General features: G+C 45.4%; 1 long non-coding RNA gene across 2 annotated transcripts; it reads right to left on the bottom strand.

The window, feature by feature from the left end:
- Positions 1–1,290: 1,290 nt before the first annotated feature.
- On the bottom strand, positions 1,291–8,489 carry LOC132207265 (uncharacterized). Of its 2 annotated transcripts, XR_009443391.1 has the most exons (4): positions 8,346–8,489; positions 7,430–7,505; positions 2,459–2,540; positions 1,291–1,678 (listed from the first exon to the last, which is right to left on the bottom strand). It is a non-coding gene; the product is annotated as an uncharacterized LOC132207265 (long non-coding RNA). The 2 variants fall into 2 exon arrangements; XR_009443390.1 differs by lacking the exon at positions 1,291–1,678 and having other exon boundaries at positions 1,703–2,540; positions 8,346–8,487.
- Positions 8,490–18,288: the final 9,799 nt, after the last annotated feature.

The raw sequence follows: 18,288 nt of genomic DNA, 5'->3' as shown, positions 1-18,288 counted from the left end.
ATCATACATATTTTTATCCAAGGCCAGTTTAAATGCCCCTAATGTGGCTGAGTTAACCACATTGGCAGGCAGGGCGTTCCAGTGCCTTAAACACTGAGTAAAGAACCTGCCTCTAACATCTGTCTTATATCTATCACCCCTCAATTTGTAGCTATGCCTTCTTTTGCAAGCTGATGTCATCATCCTCAGAAAAAGACTCTCACTGTCCACCCTGTCTAATCCTCTGATCACCTTCTATGTCTCTATTAAATCGCCTCTTAGCCTCCTTCTCTCCAATGCGAACAGACCCAAGTCCTTTCGTCATAAGGCCTTCGCTCCAGACCAGGCAACATCCTGGTAAATCTCCTCTGCACCTTTTCCAATGCTTCCACATCCTTCCTGTAATGGGGCGACCAGAACTGTACGCAATATTCCAAATGAGGCTGCACTAGTGTTTTGTACAGTTGCAACATGACATCACCAATCCGGAACTCAATCCCTCTACCAATAAAAACCTAACACACTGTACGCCTTCTTAACAGCACTATCAACCTGGGTGGCAACCTTCAGGGATCTATGTACATGGACACCAAGATCCCTCTGCACATCCACACGACCAAGAATCTTTCCATTGACCCAGTATTCTGCCTTCCTATTATTCTTCCCAAAGTCAATCACCTCACATTTATCCACATTGAACTCCATTTGCCACCTTTCAGCCCAATTCTGCAGTTTATCCAATTCTCCCCGCAACATTCTTCCACACTGTCCACCACTCCACCGACCTTAGTGTCATCTGCAAGCTTACTAACCCATCCACCTAGGCCTGCGTCCAATTCATTTATAAAAATGACAAACAGCAGTGGTCTCAAAACAGATCCTTGAGGCACATCACCAGTAACTGGACTCCAGGCTGAATATTTTCCATCAACCACCACTCGTTGCCTTCTTACAGAAAGCCAGTTTCTAATCCAAACTGCTAAATCTCCCTCAACCCCAAGCCTCCGTATTTTCTTCAATCGCCTACCATGTGGAGACTTACCAAAGGCTTTACTGAAGTCCACGTACACCACATCAACTGCCCTACCTTCATCCACATGCTTGGTCACCTTCTCAAAAATACTCGATGAGGTCTGTGAGACATGATCTGCCCTTGACAAATCCATGTTGACTATCTCCAATCAAATTGTTGCTTGCTAGATGATTATAAAACCTCTCTCTTATAATCCTTTCCAAAACTTTTCCTACAACAGACACAACGTTCACAGGTCTATAATTGCCTGGGTCATTCCTACTGCCATCCTTGAACAAGGCCACAACATTTGCAACCCTCCAGTCCTCTGGTACTAAACCTGTAGACAATGAGGCCTCAACGATCAAGGCCAAGGGCTCTGCCACCTCCTCCCTAGCTTCCCAGGCAATCCTCGGAAAAATCCCATCCGGCCCAGGGGATTTATCTACCTTCACACCTTGTAGAACTGATCTCACTTCCTCCTTACTCACCTCAATCCTTTCAATTCTAGTAGCGTGTAATTCAGTCTTCTCCTCTACAATATTCTCCTTTTCACGTGAAACTGGGAAAGCTGGCTCCAGCATCTGCAATTCTTGCTATCTTCAAGGTTATTTTCAAACTTTTCCTGTCAGTTGCTTCGATATGGAAATGTGCATGTACAGCAACTTGTATCTCAAAGTTTCTTCTCTGTCAATTTGAAAGTAAACTGATGTATCATTATGTACCCGTGAGAATCTACTTTGCAAATATTTGAGGACAACGATCAAACTGTGCCTGTCAGTATTTTTCAAATCTGCGGATATGTGAGTGCAGTTACAAATTTGTACCTATCACTTCATGCTTTGTGAAATTGAGAGTGTTATCATCAATATGATAATGTGGATATGACAGCGTAGTTATTGTTCAGTTGCTGTCAGTTTGCTGTGTGAATGTGAGCGTGGTTATTAATGTGTGCATGCCAGTTTTGGCTATGCGAATATTTTCATCAATCTTTACCTGTCAGTTACTGCAAAGTCAATATGAGAGACTCATCAATCTTTTTTGGTCTGTTTGCATAATATGAATCTGAAAGGTTAGATATCGATCCATGTTTGTTGCTTTCTACTTCTAAAAGTGGTTTAATTGTCAGCAATCAGTAATTTTATGGGTTGAGATGTGATTCATAATGTGATAGATGTTATTAGAGTCATTTTATGTAGATTTTCTTCAATTTCTGCGTGTATACTTTGGACAAGGAGGTCTATCCACCTTAAAAATGGTGTAAATATCAATGGGCTATGAATGGTGAAACTTATTGGAACTGGGCATTTTGAATGGAGAGCAAAGAAAAATAAAATTGCATTTTTTATGTGCTGTCTTACTGTTGGTTTGAACAGATCTGTTGGAAATTAAGCTCAATGTGTGACTGACTCGATCCGCTCCGTGACTGTAGAAAGGATGTTCTCTACTCTGACAGTGGGAACATACCTGCTGTTTATTATAATGAGCTGGTCACACTTGGCTTTGATCTGAAGCAATGTTACATTGTCCTGGTCCTTCCAGTGTTTGTCTGTAGGAAGACGGAACAGATAGCTCCTGTAAACCAACATCAGTTGGGTTTGACAATATTTAACTGATCAATGCAACATTTTGCTAATAGTCATTTGGATATTTTGTTTATCACCAGGAATTCTAACATAACTATGGGTCAGATTCCAGTCTTGCACTGAGCTGCTTCTTGTCTAATAATTTTTAATGACATCAACACCATTTGAGTGAGGTCTCAAAAGTAACCAAAACCTGCACAGCTCCATGACTGCATCTACCTTAGACAAACCTGTCTGTGGATATGAGTTTAGTTATTGATTTATTCGTGTCAATTCCTACTTGGCGAATGTGAGAGCGTTGTTGTCAAATTTGGTAAATTATTTATGTATTACACAGCAGAGACTGACAAGGACAGAATGGTACAGATCTCTAGACTGACTTAAACGATCCAGCACAGAAGGCATCCATGTGGCTCATCATGTCCATGCTGACCCGAACAACACCAGACAGCCATCACCATCCCATTTTCCTGCACACATCCCATAGCCCTGCAGCTTACAGAACTTACGGGGGAGGTTCAGGTTGCTCTTAAAAGAGTTCGTGCATTGTGTATTGGCATCATCTCACTGCATTCGTTGTTGTGTCAGAAAATCAGTTTCCTCAAGTCCTTAATTGCATGAATAAGGAGAATACCTGGTGCTGCCTATTTGGTCTTCTCTGTTACTTGTTTCTTCCATTCACAGGTACAATTTCTGTATATAGGAATTACTTCTCTACCTGTCAGAATGTGCTATTCAATGGGGCTGCAGGTTTCAGTCCATTGCCCGTTAAAATTAGACAGACAGTCAACACAGACCAGCGTGATTATTTTGTGAAGAACTTGGAAAATAAAATTTAACACTCAGGACTAGGGCTGCTCTCATGTGCAAATTCTCAGAATTCATCTGAGAGTTTTTTTGAAAAGAGCTGTTGTGATGAAACAAGATGGACAGCCACACTCAATGGATCCTGTTTCACTCTTCCTGCATTATGCGACTGAGCGGTTTAAATGTTTCCTGTAAATTGGAGAACCATTTACCACAGTGGGAGAGGAGAGAGTTTTCAAGTCATCTCTCCTGTAGTGAATGGGAAAGACCGTATGTTCTTCAGTTGTTTGAGCGTGTAGCTTTCACAGGCAGATGAAAATGCAGGACATTGCAATAGTATGAGTGTTGGCTTTTCTTCAGAGTTGAGGAGGGAAAAGGAACGGACCTTTGCAACTGCTATATTAGAGTCTAAACAGCAGTGGTGATATCAAGGGACATCTTCGAGTATGATATGAGTATTGAGTATTGATATGAGTATTGTTTCATATTGCATAGTGACATACGTTTTGGAATACTGAAGTAAAGGTATTAATTTAATATGTTATAGCCAAAGGGAAAGTGCCATGAACAAATCAACTGCATTGCAGCTGACTGATCACAATGTTCCTTGTGCAGGAAAGAAAATTGGCTTATTTACTTCTATTTTATTTTGTGGCTCAGACATTACCCTTGCTGTGTGGGGAGGAAGAAGACAGAATTTTTATTTTCTGTCATGCAGTGGAGAAAACTGCAACAGTCAAACTAAATTTACTGAAGAATAAACATTGCTGAACTCTCCTGGCAAACAAAAAAAAAGGAGAATGTTTACTATCTACCTGATTTGGCCAAATCCTTCTTTCTCCACTGTTTTGAAGAATGACTTTTTATTGTGTTCCTTATTTGAGGAAATGGCAACTAGTTTTCTATTGTGTGAGATGTAATACTTCAAAGGGAGTGTCATGTGGAACACAGGGCTATTTGAATAATATTTAAGCTAATTAGAAAAAAAAACGTCCATGATTATAAAGTCCTCCTGCTTAGGACAGAATAAAAGAAAAATATATTTCTGCTCGGTGACAAAACTGACAACTATCCGGCAATAAAGGTAGGGATGGTAGTTCCTCTACCACCATGATATATTGATGGAAATTGAATGCTGGCTGAATGGATGTAGAATTGTTGCCTCGTTGTTTCTAACCAGTACAGACTCAGTGAGAGACAGGACTGTTTTCTGTGTCGCAGATGTCTATGACTGTATATGTGTGAGTGATAATCATTTTGTGCATATCATTTTCTGTTAGCTGGAGTTTAAATGGAACTCCACAGTTGTTAGTCCTTGCATCATATCTGTAGTTATGGCGTTTGCGCTTTGAACTAATTCTGGATCAGTCAGTACCTATGTCGGTCAGTCCATCCACATGGAGACAAAGCAGAGTTAATATTATGGGACCTGTGACACTTCTTCAGAACACTCATTTCTCTTCACAGATGCTGCCAGACTTGCTGAGGTTTTGCGGCAACTTCTACTTTTGTTTCTGATTCCTATCAGCTGCAGTTCCTTGATTTTTCTATTTGTCAGGCTTTGACACTAAAAATGCATGTGGAATTCACGTCATTTATTTGTTGTGTTTATGTATGGGATTAATATTTATCAAAGGAGCAATTCTGTCCTGATCAGTTATTGGTCAACTAAACTTAAGTATCATTCATCATTTATTTCGTTGACTCATGGTGACTGCAGTATTTCCCACATCTGTATTAAACATCGATCTCTAAGAAGACTGTTGAAACAATGTAACAGTGATCATCTGGATTGTAACTTGAAAAATATGCTTAATAAACATAGAAACTGAATTCAGTCAGAAACTGAATTAAATCTAAAACTGACAGACTGATTGAAAAAGACATTTATATATTCAGACAGCCATCCCTACCTCTCTTTTCTGCAATGTCGATATGTGAGTTTAGTCATCAATCTGTTCATGTTAGTTTCTGCCACGTGAATGTTTGAGTGCAGTTATCAGTTTGTATCTGTTGGTTTCATGAGCAGTTCATGAGAATTCTGTCACAAAATCCAACAGTTTTTTTCTTCTGAGGGAGCGACCAAATGATATTTAGTTTATGACCACGGCAATTACCATGGATTTAAATGCACGGGAATTGGATGCCTTCGCTCACATTCGGTACTGTTTGTCTCTTATGAAAAGGTAGCTCTCTGATCTGAAATCCATGAGGAGAAGCAATTTTGAATGTTACATGCTCTGAGGCTTGCAGTGTATTTGATCTTCATGCCTGGTACATGTTTAGCACATGTCAGGGCCGTGTATGTATTTGCAAGTCATTGTAAACCACTGTCGTGTGTATGTTGAGAGTGTGTTTGTGGTGAGACTTTGAGAGCGAAAAAACACATGCACTCAATAAGCATTCTCTGTCAGGCTTTGACACAGGATGTGTGCATTTAAACGTCACATTATTTAATTGTCCTGTCTCTGTCTGGAACATGTGTTGGTCAAATGATTAATACTATCCTGCTCAGTTACTGATGTGAATGTTTCCATCCACATCTGTACTCATTACCTACTTCACATCTGGTTGGCGTAACTATGCAATGGCATGAACTAATTATTCACCTTTAAAGGAATGCTTCGTGCACCTTGTTCTGATATAGGAAAGCCTCCGGAGACTAATTAACATCTCTATTTGAAGCTTTCCCCCAAATGCTTTTAGTGATTTGTATTTTATTATGTGCATATATTTCTCGATTTCATCATAATTATCGGAAGAGTCTTTAAAAGTATTTCTTAATACTATGAATAATATGAAAGAAACAACAAATTGCTGCATAATGGCCTTATCTGCTGTTTTCATGAAATTCTAGGCTGACTGTCATCTGGGATCATTCACATCCCTTGCCCTAACCAACTCTGTTCACCCGAAGGGACAATATCCTTTCATTAATGAGATTGGAATTAATCATGGCTGTAATTTGATGAATGTGTTTGATCCTCTGGTACTTATGCAAACCATTAGTTCATCTGTTTGTTCTTGCAGGAGCTTACTATCCCCTTCAATGTTTGTTCCAAATCTTCAAACTGTCTCGCACAAACCTTCTCGCAGTTGTTCATACAAATGCTCCCTCTTGTGTCAGAATAACGTCTTCTCTTCTAATAGTAATACCTGTAATTTTTTATTCATTCACAGCATGATGGTGTTGCTGTCTCAGCTTGCATTTATTGCCTGCACCTAATTGCCCAGAGAGCAGTTCAGAGTCAACCTCATTGCTGTGGGTCTGGAGTCTCACGTAGGCCAGACCAGGTAAGCATGCCAGTTTCCTTCCCTCAAGGAAACAAGTGAGCCAGATGGATTCTTTTTCCTGACAGACAATGGACTCATTGTCATCATTAGATTCTTAATTCCAGATCTTTATTGAATTCAAATTCCGCCATTTGCTGTGGGGTGTTCGAAACCATGTCCCCAGAATGTTGTCTGGTCTCTGCATTAACAGTGCAGTGATACGACCACGAAGTCAATGCCTCCCAGATCTGGTGGCCTTTGTTCAGAACTGAGGAAGCGTACCAGGCCTGAAACATTAACTCTGATTTCTCATCACAGATGCTGCCAGACCTGCTGTGCTTTTCCAGAATCTTCTCTTTATTATTTGTCTTCCTCAGTCACTGATAACATGTAAAGTTTCCTTCCATGTCTGTACCCAATATCCACTCCATATATGGTTACATTGTTACAAGGACAACTTGAACTATTTACATACCTTGACTGGAACTTGAAAAAATGCCCTTCCTCAACATGCATTCAATGCAGTTAGTGAGCATATATTTGTGAAGAAGATTCAATTGATCCCTCTTCAAATGCTTAAAAGAGACAATGGACTTTCAAAGATGAACTTTACTGGAACTGCACCGGTTTATGGGGAAAGAGATACGTTTGTATTTTGTTGATGTTGTTTGACCCTTGGATTGAATGTATATATCTGGAATTTGAGCTCAGTGCAAGTCTCACCCCTATGACTGTGGAAAGTAAATTCTCCACTCTGACAGTGCTAACATACCTGCTGTTTGGTTGGAGCAGCTGGTAGATGCTGTACTGATGAAATATGACACAGTCTTGGCCCATCAAGTATTTGCCTGGAGGAAGAAAGAACAGAATTCTCCTGTAAATTAACATCCAACAATTTTGAAAATATTAGAACTGATCAAGGCAAAATTTAATTAATACTCACAATACTTCCTTGTTTTAAAGCCAACAATTCAAACAGAGAACACTTGGCTCGATAATTTACCTGGACTCCTCCTCATCTTTCTTTGTGCAAAATTCTAAAACAATTTATTAAGATACAAAAACTAACCAACACCTGTACAGTCCTTGAACTGAATGTTTACACATTTCAATACCCAGCTCCCAATACACTACCTATTTAAGGGAAGAACAACAGGCACTAAAAAAAATACGAGTGCTCTCTGATGAAGGGTTTAGGCCCGAAACGTCAGCTTTTGTGCTCCTGAGATGCTGCTTGGCCTGCTGTGTTCATCCAGCCTCACGTTTTATTATCTCGGATTCTCCAGCATCTGCAGTTCCCATTATCTCTAATACGAGTGCTGTGTTTATCCTTTACATGATTAACACGTTTGCATGGACTGTGACTTCTTTACGATTCAATGCCAATTCGCAACAAACAACGTGAAACAGAAGCTAAACGATGAATTACCATCAGCGTTCGGAGAATTAAATATCACAAGCCTGAACCCCAGCAACAGCTTCTTGCCGCTGTGTCTCCCTCAGCAGGCCCACACACAGCCCGAGAAAGGCCTCTCTCTCCCCGCCCCCAGGCCCAGGCCGCTCACTCCAAGTTCCGGGACCAGTTCCTGCTCTGCTCCGCTCCGCCTCTTACCAACAGCCCCCGGTTCTCCCTGAACTGAGCCCGAATCAATGCCGGTCTCGGAGCCCCCTCTGTGTCCCAGACTCACATCTCGATGCGCTGCTGGAAGGAGCCTGCTGTTCCCTCGCTTCCCTGTGCGCTGGTCTCTCCATTGCGGCCTGTCTCAAACAAACCTCTCCCACTCACTGACTCAATGCTCCTCAATGGCAGCGCTGGGGGAGGACCTCACGCATGCGCTCCTCCAGTCACAACAAGCAGCTTTTTTGTTGCCTTTTGGCGGTTTTGGGAGGGGGGGCGGCGCGCAGAAACAACATCACGCATGCGCTGCACTTCACAATGCTCCCCAGAAACAAACATCATTTGGTCATTGTCAGTCGGAACTGCAGACGCTGGAGAATCTGAGATAACAAGGTTTGAGCTGGATAAACACAGCAGGCCCAGCAGCATCAGAGGAGCAGGAAGGCTGACATTCCAGGCCTCGACCCTTCTCTCTGAAATGGCTCCAGGCCCGAAACGTCAGCCTTCCTGCTTTTCTGTTGCTGTTTGACCTGCTATGTTCATCCAGCTCGACACCTTGTTAGAAATTGGTCATTTCCCTATTCCCTTCACTCTCAGTTAGAGCAAAGCCACTCCGTCCATTTAATGTGCTTCACTATTCATAGAACATAGAACATAACAGCACAGTACAGGCCCTTCGGCCCTCGACGTTGTGCCGACCTGTCATACCGATTTCAAGCCCATCTAACCTACACTATTCCATGTACGTCCATATGCTTATCCAATGACGACTTAAATGTACCGAAAGTTGGCAAATCTACTACTGATGCAGGCAAAGCGTTCCATTCCCTTACTACTCTGAGTAAAGAAACTACCTCAGAAATCTGTCCTATATCTTTCACCCCTCAATTTAAAGCTATGCCCCCTCGTGCTCGCCGTCACCATCCTAGGAAAAAGGCTCTCCCTATCCACTCTACCTAACCCTCTGATTATTTTATATGTTTCAATTAAGTCACCTCTCAACCTTCTTCTCTCTAATAAAAACAGCCTCAAGTCCCTCAGCCTTTCCTCGTAAGACCTTCCCTCCATACCAGGCAACATCCCAGTAAATCTCCTCTGCACCCTTTACAAAGCTTCCACATCCTCTCTTATAATGCGGTGACCAGAACTGTACACAGTACTCCAAGTGCGGCCGCACCAGAGTTTTGTACTGCTTCACCATAACCTCTTGGTTCCGGAACTCAATCCCACTATTAATAAAAGCTAAAACACTGTATGCCGCCTTAACAGCCCTGTCAACCTGGGTGGCAACTTTCAAGGATCTGTGTACATGGACACTGAGATCTCTCTGCTCATCTACACTGCTAAGAATCTTACCATGAGGCCTGTACTTTGCCTTCCGGTTACTCCTACCAAAGTGCATCACTTCACACTTGTCTGCATTAAACTCCATTTGCCACCTCTCAGCCCAGCTGTGCAGCTTATCGATGTCTCTCTGCAACATACAGCATCCTTCGTCACTATCCACAACTCCACCGATCTTAGTGTCGTCTGCAAATTTACTAACCCATCCTTCTACGCCCTCATCCAGGTCATTTATACAAATGACAAACAGCAGTGGACCCAACACCGACCCTTGCGGTACACCACTCGTAACTGGTCTCCAGGATGAACATTTCCCATCAACTACCACCCTCTTTTCTTTCAGCAAGCCAATTTCCGATCCAAACTGCTATATCTCCCACAATTCCATTCCTCCGCATTTTGTACAATAGCCTCTTGTGGGGAACCTTATCGAATTCCTTGCTGAAATCCATATACACCACATCAACCAGTTTACACTCATCTACCTGTTTGGTCACCTTCTCAAAGAACTCAATAAGGTTTGTGAGGCACAACCTTCCCTTCACAAAACCGCGCTGACAATCCCTAATCAATTTATTCTTTTCTAGATGATTATAAATCCTATCCCTTATATTGTTTTCCAACACTTTACCAACAACTGAGGTAAGGCTCAGTGGTCTATAATTACCAGGGTTGTCTCTACTCCCCTTCTTGAACAGGGGAACCACATTTGCTATCCTCCAGTCATCTGGCACTACTCCTGTAGACAATGACGAGTTAAAGATCAATGCCAAAGGCTCGGCAATCTCCTCCCTGGCCTCCCAGAGGATCAGAGGATAAATCCCATCCGGCCCAGGGGACTTATCTATCTTCACCTTCTGAAGAATTTCTAATACCTCTTCCGTGTGAAACTCAATCCCACCTAGTCTCATAGGCTGTATCTCAGTATTCTCCTCGATAACATTGTCATTTTCTAGAGTGAACACTGTTGAAAAATATTCATTTAGCGCTTCCCCTATCTCATCTGACTCCACACACAACTTACCACTACTATCCTTGATTTGGCCTAATCTTACTTTCCTCATTCTTTTATTTCTTAAATACCTATACCTCGGCCCGAAATGTCACCTTTCCTACTTCTAAGATGCTGCTTGGCCTGCTGTGTTCATCCAGCTCCACAGCTTGTTATCTTGGATTATCCAGCATCTGCGGTTCTATTTATTGCTGATACAAACAGATCAAATTGTTACTGAGTTACAATGACCATATATGGAGTAGGTATTGAGTACAAATATGGAAGGTAACTTTTGATGTTATCAGTGACTGAGGAGGACAGAAATAATAAACAAAAACAGAATTTTCGGGTAGAGCTCAGCAGGCCTGGCAGCATCTGTGAAGAGAAATCAGAATTAATGTTTCGGATCCATGTGACCTTTGTGCAGAACAGTGGAAGTGTTTGAAAAGTTAACTATGATTTCTCTTCACATGCTGCCAGACCTGCTTTGCGTTTCCAGCAAATTCCATTTTTGTTACTGACATACAGCACCGGAAGTTTTTTTGAATTTTTATTTAGGACTAAAATAATCTTTTGATGAATACATGTCCCATACAAAGACACAGAAATTAAATAATGTGAAATACAAATGCACTTTCCCTGCCAAAGCCTGACAAGTCGAGAATGCAACATGGACTGCCAGATGCAGAATAAAACTCTGCAAATAAATAAAACAAAAAATCCTAGTACAAGGTAAAACTAAGTATCTGTGATACCATAGAACCCTAAAAAACGAAACAGCACACACTGACTCACAGGGCCAGCTTTTTAAAAAGAAAAATTAGCTTGTCTGTCCATTTCTACATGATATCTTTATCCTGATACACTATACCACAGATGGATAAATGAAAATGCCTCAGAAATACAGACCTGGTACATGTCAGCAGGAGGCCATTCAGCCCATTGTGCTTGCTCTAGAACATTTGTACTCTTTGACTGACAGAAAGCTCATAAACAACAAATGGAAATGGGATGAAAGCTCACTCTCTACACCCTCATAACTATTCTCTCAGATTGAAGCACAGTCACAGAATATCACTGGTGGCCAGAGAATAAAACCACTTTGATGCACAAGAGTAGAAATTGATTATTTTGGATTGAGAACTTCACTCACACAGTCACACAGCAAAAACTGGTATATTTGCAACAATTACTAAACTCATAAATGGACCTAACAGAAACGGAAAGGCATACATTAATAGTTGCTCTTGTTCACGTTGCAGTAACTGACAAGAAGAGAATGATGATAACAGACACATTCTCATTGTTCAAAACAGGAGAGGGGTTCGACAGTTAATGGGAGGGCCCTGGGAAGTGTTCCCCAACAAAGACACCAAGGTGCTTGTGTGCGTAGTTCATTGAAAGTGGAGTCGCAAGTAGATAAGGTGGTGAAGCAAGTGTTTGCCTTCATTGGTCAGTGTATTGAGAATAGGAGTTGAGATGTCACGTTGTGGCTGTACAGGAAATTTGTTGAGTCCCACTTTTACTGCTTGAAGTTGTAGCCAACCTGCCGTGGGAAGGAAGTTGTTGAACTGGAGAGGGTGCAGAAAGTATTTACAAAGATGTTGCCTGGACTAGATGGTGTGAACTGTTTGGAGAGGGTGAACAGGCTCGGGCTTTCTACCCTGCAGCATCAGAGACTGAGGGGTGACCTTATAGAGGTTTATAAAATCATGAGGGGCATGGATAGGGTGAATAGCCATGGTCTTTCTTTCTTGGGTGGAGGAGCCCAAACCTTAAGGGCATGGTGAGAGGGTCAATGTTAAAAGAGACCTGAGGGAGATTTCTTTAGTGCAGAGTGTGCGGCATGTTTGGAACAAGCTGACAGAGGTACACCTTGTGGAGGGTACAATGATAAGTTTTAAACACCATTGGACGGGTAGATGAACAGGTCGACATGAGAGGGATGTGTGCAAAATGCTGGCAAATGGGACGAGATCAGATTGGGATGTTAATCTATTGCAGACCAATTGGATGAAAGGGCCTGTTCCCATTCTGTTTCACTCATGGACGCTGTGATGCTCGAGCTGATTCTGTACATAAATACAGATACTGCAAGGACAGGTCAGAGTCTGGGTATCCTGCAGTGAGTGTCTGGTCTCCTGCTTCCCCAAATCCTGTCCAACATCTAATGTGATCAAGTCAGGAATGTGATAGTTTAGCCCCACTTACCCGGATGAATGCAGCTCCAAAAACACACCAGAAGCAAGGTACCATCCAGGAGAGTAACACTTGATTGGCTGCACATCCGCAAACGTCCATTCCCTCAAACACCAATGCTCAAGCAGCAATGTGTACCTTCCAGAAGATGCACAGCTGGAATTCACCAACGCTCCATAGACAGTGCCTTCCAAGCCCACGACCACTTCCATCTAGATACCACTGTGACACAGGGTGCCATCCAATACTTATGTGTTGCTTCAGTGAGAATGTCCCATTTCTTTCATTTCTCTGTATGTTCTTTCAACATTGAATTAATATTTACGGGATAAAGGTCAAGGTGAATGAATACTACAGTTAACAGCTCACTTGGATCAGATATTGTCATTGTACAGTGGAGCAAATTGAATGGGCCAAATTTTAAATCTGCTGCTTTGATTCCTTGCAGGAGTGAAACTGCAGACCTTGGACAAAGACTCGGGGTACAGTCAGAATTCAGGGCCATCGCAGTATTTCGTCAACCAGTCACCAGATCATGCGGGGAGAGGGCCACAGCCACCCCTCTTGAAGATGCAGTTACCGCATTAATCTTTAGCTCAGATTGGAAAGCGAGAGTGATGATGCTCTGATTCTTGCAGTGCAATACATTTTGTGTTACAGTAATCCAATGCAACGGGATCACTGTACCCTTCCCCTTATTCTATATGACCAATCGTTTGAAACTCCTAATTGGAGATGGACCCACCAATAGCCAGGCCAAGGTTTGACACAATCTCATAATGAGTTTTGAGAAGATTTGTAGCTCAGGTTGAGGTTCTGGATGTGAGTTGGCTCACTGAGCTGGAAGGTTAGTTTTCAGACGTTTCGTCACCCTTTTTTTATTTGAAAAAATATACTTTTTTCATAAGATGTACAAAAAATAACACATTTACACACCTACCCAGTCATGCAGACCGCTTTGAGTTACCCAGGGGGTACATACACCAACTAAAGGAAAAAAAACAAACAAAGAAGAAAAAAAACAAAGCAAAGAAAATACCCCGGCAGTCGTCCACCCGCACAGTCCCCGTTGGCCCCCTGGCCAGTTGGGGAAGGCTCCAGCTGGGCCCAGTTACCAGATATGGCCCTTTTTACCATTCTGGATGAGGGGTTTCATACAGTGGTCTTTCCCCACCCCGACAACCCGGAGTCGATGGAGGAGGCGTCAGGTGATCCAGGGATGGGCGACGGTCCGGAAAGCAAGGAGGAGGGTGCGCCTGCAGGCCCAGTCACCGCAACCATCAGGCGGTAAGAGACAGCTGCAGGGGGGCTATAAGAGCTCCTCTGATGAGGGAGATTCGGAGGCGGCCCGCCCAAAGCAGAAGCTATAGATCTCAAGGGAGAAGGAAAGCAGCACCCCGCTTCCAGGTGACGGGAGGCGTCCTGAGGCTCTCTCCGACACCCAGCCACGTGCCGCTGGCGCCCTGGAGGGCCCCCTGGAATTTTCAGGTGGGAAGGAGAAAACAGCATGTCCCCAGCCTGATCCAGAGCCAGACTCTCCTGCCTCCCAACCCCCGCCGGGTGGATGCCACCCAGAAGGCAGCACACACGGATTCCTGAGCCTGGAGATCGTCCAGCAGTTATCCCGGGCAATGGGCATGAAGGGGCAGATGGATGGGCTGGACCTTGAACTTGGGGAGGGTACTGTGTTCACTGCCCACAATGGGGGTATGAGTTGCGAGCATTAATGTGCGCAGCGTCAAGTCCACCGCAAGATGTGTGTCCATGTTGGCCAACCTGACCACCGTCAAGGCGGACCTCCTGTTTCTACAGGACTGTGGGATACTGCACCTCAGCAGGCACAGGGAAAAGGTCCAGCGCCTGGACCTGTGGGCCTTTGATCTGGTCGGGTGGTAACGACTGTCGCTCCTCGGGCCTGGCTATTCTGCTGCGGGGGCGCGACTTCGCCATCTCTCAAGTTCAGGAGGTGGTGGGGGGTCGCCACCTAGTGGTTGATGTCACCTACAGGAACGCTCTCCGGAGGCTGATCAATGTGTCCGCTCCAGCGGTACGGAGTGAGCGGTTGGCCGTCCTGCAGCGGCTTCCACCCCTGCTGGCTACGTCCAGGCCGGTCATCCTAGGTGGAGACTTCAACTGCATCATTGATGCAGATGGAAGATCCGGTGTGGGGATAGCGGGTGGAGGGAGTCAACTGGTCGTCATGTCCAGATTCCTGATGGGCACGATGAATGACGCCAATCTGCTCGACGTCTTCTGTATCCCTGCCGACGGAGCCCAGCGGAGATGCACCTGGTCACGGCCAGACGGGTCTATCCGCTCAAGGATAGACTTCCTGTTTGTGTCACGGGTGTTCTCGCTCAGCTCCACCGACATCGAGCCGGTGTTCTTCTCTGACCACTGCCTCCTGCTGGCCGACTGTCACTTACAGGATGACCAGCAGGCCGGCAAGGGAACGTGGAAGCTCAACACGACTCTGTTGACCCCAGAGAACGTCAAGGAGCTTAAGAGGGAGTACACCAGTTGGAGAACAGTGAAACCCCTCTTTGAGACTCCGGGCAACTGGTGGGAGACAGTGAAGGAGAACATCAAGAGGTTCTTTGTCCTCAAGGGTGTTCGGAAGGCGAGAGAGAGGCGGGGAAAGCTGTCACTACTCCAGAAAAGGGTGCAGAACTTACTCCTTCTGCAGTCGATGGCGGTCGAAGTCACGGAGGACCTCCGAGGTGAGGGGCCAGCAAGTCTCACTCTTTGCCGCGGAGGCCTCCAGGATAATCTTCCAGTCCAGGGTCTGCTCCGTGGAGCAGGACAAGACGTGCTCGCATTTCTTCTTTCAGAAGGTGCACCAGGAAAGCTCTGTGCTCAGCCGGCTGAAGGAGGATGATGGCTCGGTGACGTCGTTCTCGGCCCGACATTTTGAGGATCAGCAGATCCTTCTATGCCGGACTGTACGACGTGAAGCCGACAGACAGCATGGCCTCCAAGTCGTTCCTGTCATCTATCACAGAGGTCTTAGATAACAGCACGAGGGAGTGGCTGGACCGGCCGATATCCCTGGATGAGCTGACTAGAGTCCTCAAGTCCTTGGTGTGGAATAAGACTCCTGGGAGCAACGGCTTACCGGTCGTGCTGTATTCCGCTCTGTGGGACCTGGTCGGCCAGGACATGCTGGAGGTGTACGATAGTGCGCTTCGGGCAGGGGAAATGTGCAAGTCCATGACGAAGGGCATCATCACCCTCATTTACAAGAGGAAGGGGGAGAGGGAAGAAATTAAGAATTGGCGTCCCATTTCATTATTGAACATGGACTACAAAATCCTGGCCAAGGCCATAGCCAACCGGGTCAGGTCTGTCCTGGAGTCGATAATTCACCCGAACCAAACCTGTGCTGTGCCTGGCAGGAAGATCACTGAAAGCCTCACGCTGATCAGGGATATGATCGCCTACGTGGAGGACAGGAGGGTGGACACCTGCCTCGTCAGCCTGGACCAGGAGAAGGCCTTTGACAGGGTCTCTCATGCTTACGTGAGGGACATGCTCTCCAAATTGGGGTTTGGGGCAGGCATCCGCAATTGGATCCGGCTGCTCTACACCAACATCGTTAGCGCAGACTCGATCACCAGGTGGGAATCGGGCAATTTTCCCGTCAGATCTGGAGTCAGGCAGGGCTGCTCATTCTCTCGTGCCTTGTTCATGAGCTGTATGAAGCCCTTTGCCGCAACATCAGGGAGGACGTGAATCTGAAGGGCGTGACTATCCCAGACAGTGGAGGCCTTCAGGTCAAGACCTCCCTGTACATGGACGATGTCGCCATCTTCTGCACTGATCGTTGGTTGGTGGGGTAGGCTGTTGGACATCTGCGGCCAGTTTGAACTGGCCTCGGGTGCCAAAGTCAATAGGGGTAAGAGCGTGGCCATGTTCTTCGGGAACTGGGACGACTGCCCCTTCATCCCCTTCACCGTCAGGACAGTCTACCTGAAGGTGCTCTGTGTTTGTTTCAATGGAGCTGGAGCGTTCACTAAGACTTGGGAGGAGCATATCACCAAACTGAAGCAGAAGCTGGACAGGTGGACGCTCCGGTCCCCCTCCATCGCGGGTAAGAACCTGTTTTTCAGGTGCGAGGAGCTTTCGGTACTGTTGTATGTGGCGCAGGCCTGGCCTATTCTCTGGACCTGAGCCGCTGCGATCACCCGGGCCATCTTCCAGTTCATTTGGGGGTCAAGGATGGACTGGGTCCGTAGGGACACCATGTACAATAACCTGGAAAACGCGGGAAATGATGTACCGAACGCCACCCTCGTCCTGATGGCTACCTTTGTGTGCGGCTGCATCAAGCTGTGAGTAGATCCTCAGTACGCAAACACCAAGTGTCACTACTTACTGAGGTTCTACCTGTCCCCTGGTGTTGTGAAGGATGGGCCTGGCCTTGTTGCCGCAGAACGCTCCGAGTTGTTGTACCGTTCCATAACACCTGTCCTTAGTGGAGAAATTTTTGAAAGGAAACCCCTTTGACCACAAGGCCGTCAGGCAGTGGTCAGCACATAGTATCCTCGAGACTCGTTGGGAAAAGGAGAGGGTGGATCCCGTCGTGTGGTTCCCCATGCAGACTGCCAAAGTGGTTCGGCAGAATGCCTCATCACCAGAACTTTCAAACAAGCACAAGGACATTGCTTGGCTGGCGGTGAGAGGGGCTCTGCCAGTGAGATCCTTTATGCATGCCCGGAATCTCTGCGCCACCGCACGCTGCCCTCGAGGTGGCTGCGGGGGTGCTGAGACTGTCAATCACCTCCTTCTGGAGTGTGCCTATGCGCAGGAGGTCTGGAGGGGGATGCAGTGGTATTTGTCGAGGTTCGTCCCGAGCAGCTCCGTGACATGAGACTCTGTGCTCTACGGGCTGCTTCCCGGGACGCACATTGAGACCAACATCATCTGCAACTGGAGGACTATCAATGCGGTGAAAGACGCTCTTTGGTCTGCCCGCAACTTGCTGGTCTGCCAGCTGAAAGAACTGACCCTGACTGAGTGTTGCAGACCGGCTCACTCCAAGGTCCAGGACTACGTGCTGAGGGATGCTCTAAAGCTCGGGGCAGCTGCCGCGAAGGCGCCGTGGGGAAAACCACCGTATGAAACCCCTCGCCCAGAATAGAAAAAAGGTCCCTATCTGGTAACTGGGCCCAGCTGGTACCTTCCTCAACTAGTTAGGGGGCCAACGGGGACTGTGCAGGGAGACGACTGCCGGGGTATTTTCTTTGTTTTTTTTTCTTCTTTGTTTTGTTTTTGCCTTTCGTTGGTGTATGTACTCCCTGGCTAACCCGGAGCGGCTTGCATGACTGGGTCAGGGTATAAGTTTTTTTGTACATTGTATGAATAAAGTATGTTTTCTCAAATTAAAAAAAGCGACGAAATGGCTGAAAAATGAACCTTCAAGCTCAGTGAGCAAACTCACATCCAGGATGTTGCCACAGTTGGAGAGTTTGAGTTT

This window comes from Stegostoma tigrinum, chromosome 44, assembly GCF_030684315.1.
Source record: "Stegostoma tigrinum isolate sSteTig4 chromosome 44, sSteTig4.hap1, whole genome shotgun sequence".
Classification (NCBI taxonomy): domain Eukaryota; kingdom Metazoa; phylum Chordata; class Chondrichthyes; order Orectolobiformes; family Stegostomatidae; genus Stegostoma; species Stegostoma tigrinum.
Note: the sequence above shows the minus strand (reverse complement) of the source record. Positions and strands in the feature narration are given on the sequence as shown.